This window comes from Oncorhynchus mykiss, unplaced genomic scaffold (assembly GCF_013265735.2).
Source record: "Oncorhynchus mykiss isolate Arlee unplaced genomic scaffold, USDA_OmykA_1.1 un_scaffold_295, whole genome shotgun sequence".
NCBI classification, from domain to species: domain Eukaryota; kingdom Metazoa; phylum Chordata; class Actinopteri; order Salmoniformes; family Salmonidae; genus Oncorhynchus; species Oncorhynchus mykiss.
In genome coordinates, this window is record NW_023493745.1 from 210,001 (window position 1) to 214,955 (window position 4,955).

Sequence of the window (4,955 nt, forward strand, 5' to 3'; positions counted from 1 at the left end):
CAGGTGCACGCCGGCTTTTGGGTGACCAGGTGCACAAGTTCCATTTGGGTGACCAGGTGCACGCCGGCTTTTGGGTGACCAGGTGCACATGGTCCTTTGGGTGACCAGGTGCACGCCGGCCTTTGGGTGACCAGGTGCACACGGTTCTTTTGGGTGACCAGGTGCACATGGTCCTTTGGGTGACCAGGTGCACGCCGGCCTTTGGGTGACCAGGTGCACACGGTTCTTTTGGGTGACCAGGTGCACATGGTCCTTTGGGTGACCAGGTGCACGCCGGCCTTTGGGTGACCAGGTGCACATGGTCCTTTTGGGTGACCAGGTGCACATGGTCCTTTGGGTGACCAGGTGCACGCCGGCCTTTGGGTGACCAGGTGCACACGGTTCTTTTGGGTGACCAGGTGCACATGGTCCTTTGGGTGACCAGGTGCACGCCGGCCTTTGGGTGACCAGGTGCACATGGTCCTTTTGGGTGACCAGGTGCACATGGTCCTTTGGGTGACCAGGTGCACGCCGGCCTTTGGGTGACCAGGTGCACACGGTTCTTTTGGGTGACCAGGTGCACATGGTCCTTTGGGTGACCAGGTGCACGCCGGCCTTTGGGTGACCAGGTGCACATGGTCCTTTTGGGTGACCAGGTGCACATGGTCCTTTGGGTGACCAGGTGCACGCCGGCCTTTGGGTGACCAGGTGCACATGGTCCTTTGGGTGACCAGGTGCACGCCGGCCTTTGGGTGACCAGGTGCACATGGTCCTTTGGGTGACCAGGTGCACGCCGGCCTTTGGGTGACCAGGTGCACATGGTCCTTTTGGGTGACCAGGTGCACATGGTCCTTTGGGTGACCAGGTGCACGCCGGCCTTTGGGTGACCAGGTGCACATGGTCCTTTGGGTGACCAGGTGCACGCCGGCCTTTGGGTGACCAGGTGCACATGGTCCTTTGGGTGACCAGGTGCACGCCGGCCTTTGGGTGACCAGGTGCACATGGTCCTTTTGGGTGACCAGGTGCACATGGTCCTTTGGGTGACCAGGTGCACGCCGGCCTTTGGGTGACCAGGTGCACATGGTCCTTTTGGGTGACCAGGTGCACGCCGGCCTTTGGGTGACCAGGTGCACATGGTCCTTTTGGGTGACCAGGTGCACATGGTCCTTTGGGTGACCAGGTGCACGCCGGCCTTTGGGTGACCAGGTGCACACGGTCCTTTTGGGTGACCAGGTGCACGCCGGCCTTTGGGTGACCAGGTGCACATGGTCCTTTTGGGTGACCAGGTGCACGCCGGCCTTTGGGTGACCAGGTGCACGCCGGTCCTTTTGGGTGACCAGGTGCACAAGTTCCATTTGGGTGACCAGGTGCACGCGGTTCATAACAGCGCGGTTATCTGCTTTAATGTCCGAGGAGGGGTGCTTAAGTGTGGGTGCCCTGGTTCACCTGGTATGCGAGGTTGTGGAGGTGGGGGGGGTCCCCTGCTGGTATCATCCCCGAAATAGAGGGGTGATACCCGGGTGGTGAGTAAGGGCCTACAAGCCTGGAGGTCAATAGCTCCAGGGGGTAAGCTCTACTGTCATGTCCGTAAATAGAGTGGTGTTACCCGGGTTTTGAACCATATTTTAATTTTTGGGTTACCAGATGCACACGGGTCTTTTGGAAAACAATCACAATCTGCATCCATCGTAATATCTTAAACTGTATATAAAGCACCTAAGGACGGGCCTGACCGAGAGAGGGCCGTAGTAGGGTACTCCCCTAGCGGGCTATATCAATAGAATGACCGGTAAAATGATTTAAAACAGTTTTATAATTTTTGGGTTACCAGATGCACACGGGTCTTTTGGAAAACAATCACAATCTGCATCCATCGTAATATATGAAACTGTATATAAAGCACTGAAGGACGGCCCCGACCGAGACAGGGCCTTAGTGGGGTGCTCCCATAGCGGGCTATATCAATAGAATGACCGGTAAAAGTATTTAAAACCGTTTTATAATTTTTGGGTTACCAGATGCACGTTTTCAATCACCAGTTGCACGGAGGATTAATAGCAATCTGCATCCATCGTGATTTCTTAAAGTGTGTAAAAAGCACCCAAGGACGGCCCTGACAGAGAGAGGGCCGTAGTGGGGCACTCCCCTAGCGGGCTATATCAATAGAATGACGGGTAAAAGTATTTAAAACCCTTTTATAATTTTTGGGTTACCAGATGCACGTTTTCAATCACCAGGTGCACGGAGGAAAATGAGCATTTGCATCCATAGTCATGTTTTAAACCGTCCATAAAGCACTCTTGGCCGGCCCCGGCAGAGAGAGAAAGAGATGGTGAAAAAAAAAAAAAATCATCATCAGACCTTCCATAAATAATTCGGGCCGGCCCCCATTGCTAAAGGTCCGTAGTAGGGTGCGCCATAAGCGGACATGAATAGATGGAACACCGCTAACCGCATAGAGAACCGTGTTTTGGGTGACCAGGTGCACGTTTTCAATCACCAGTTGCACATTTTCAATCACCAGTTGCACGGAGGATTAATAGCAATCTGCATCCATCGCGATTTCTTAAAGTGTCTATAAAGCACTCAGGACGGGCCCGACCGAGACAGGGCCTTAGTGGGGTGCTCCCATAGCGGGCAACAATGAGAGGGGTGCCTTTAAATTCATTTTGAACCATATTTGAAATTTTGGGTTACCAGATGCACGTTTTCAATCACCAGTTGCACGGAGGATTAATAGCAATCTGCATCCATCGTGATTTCTTAAAGTGTGTAAAAAGCACCCAAGGACGGCCCTGACAGAGAGAGGGCCGTAGTGGGGCACTCCCCTAGCGGGCTATATCAATAGAATGACGGGTAAAAGTATTTAAAACCCTTTTATAATTTTTGGGTTACCAGATGCACGTTTTCAATCACCAGGTGCACGGAGGAAAATGAGCATTTGCATCCATAGTCATGTTTTAAACCGTCCATAAAGCACTCTTGGCCGGCCCCGGCAGAGAGAGAAAGAGATGGTGAAAAAAAAAAAAAATCATCATCAGACCTTCCATAAATAATTCGGGCCGGCCCCCATTGCTAAAGGTCCGTAGTAGGGTGCGCCATAAGCGGACATGAATAGATGGAACACCGCTAACCGCATAGAGAACCGTGTTTTGGGTGACCAGGTGCACGTTTTCAATCACCAGTTGCACATTTTCAATCACCAGTTGCACGGAGGATTAATAGCAATCTGCATCCATCGCGATTTCTTAAAGTGTCTATAAAGCACTCAGGACGGGCCCGACCGAGACAGGGCCTTAGTGGGGTGCTCCCATAGCGGGCAACAATGAGAGGGGTGCCTTTAAATTCATTTTGAACCATATTTGAAATTTTGGGTTACCAGATGCACGTTTTCAATCACCAGTTGCACGGAGGATTAATAGCAATCTGCATCCATCGTGATTTCTTAAAGTGTGTAAAAAGCACCCAAGGACGGCCCTGACAGAGAGAGGGCCGTAGTGGGGCACTCCCCTAGCGGGCTATATCAATAGAATGACGGGTAAAAGTATTTAAAACCCTTTTATAATTTTTGGGTTACCAGATGCACGTTTTCAATCACCAGGTGCACGGAGGAAAATGAGCATTTGCATCCATAGTCATGTTTTAAACCGTCCATAAAGCACTCTTGGCCGGCCCCGGCAGAGAGAGAAAGAGATGGTGAAAAAAAAAAAAAATCATCATCAGACCTTCCATAAATAATTCGGGCCGGCCCCCATTGCTAAAGGTCCGTAGTAGGGTGCGCCATAAGCGGACATGAATAGATGGAACACCGCTAACCGCATAGAGAACCGTGTTTTGGGTGACCAGGTGCACGTTTTCAATCACCAGTTGCACATTTTCAATCACCAGTTGCACGGAGGATTAATAGCAATCTGCATCCATCGCGATTTCTTAAAGTGTCTATAAAGCACTCAGGACGGGCCCGACCGAGACAGGGCCTTAGTGGGGTGCTCCCATAGCGGGCAACAATGAGAGGGGTGCCTTTAAATTCATTTTGAACCATATTTGAAATTTTGGGTTACCAGATGCACGTTTTCAATCACCAGTTGCACGGAGGATTAATAGCAATCTGCATCCATCGTGATTTCTTAAAGTGTGTAAAAAGCACCCAAGGACGGCCCTGACAGAGAGAGGGCCGTAGTGGGGCACTCCCCTAGCGGGCTATATCAATAGAATGACGGGTAAAAGTATTTAAAACCCTTTTATAATTTTTGGGTTACCAGATGCACGTTTTCAATCACCAGGTGCACGGAGGAAAATGAGCATTTGCATCCATAGTCATGTTTTAAACCGTCCATAAAGCACTCTTGGCCGGCCCCGGCAGAGAGAGAAAGAGATGGTGAAAAAAAAAAAAAATCATCATCAGACCTTCCATAAATAATTCGGGCCGGCCCCCATTGCTAAAGGTCCGTAGTAGGGTGCGCCATAAGCGGACATGAATAGATGGAACACCGCTAACCGCATAGAGAACCGTGTTTTGGGTGACCAGGTGCACGTTTTCAATCACCAGTTGCACATTTTCAATCACCAGTTGCACGGAGGATTAATAGCAATCTGCATCCATCGCGATTTCTTAAAGTGTCTATAAAGCACTCAGGACGGGCCCGACCGAGACAGGGCCTTAGTGGGGTGCTCCCATAGCGGGCAACAATGAGAGGGGTGCCTTTAAATTCATTTTGAACCATATTTGAAATTTTGGGTTACCAGATGCACGTTTTCAATCACCAGTTGCACGGAGGATTAATAGCAATCTGCATCCATCGTGATTTCTTAAAGTGTGTAAAAAGCACCCAAGGACGGCCCTGACAGAGAGAGGGCCGTAGTGGGGCACTCCCCTAGCGGGCTATATCAATAGAATGACGGGTAAAAGTATTTAAAACCCTTTTATAATTTTTGGGTTACCAGATGCACGTTTTCAATCACCAGGTGCACGGAGG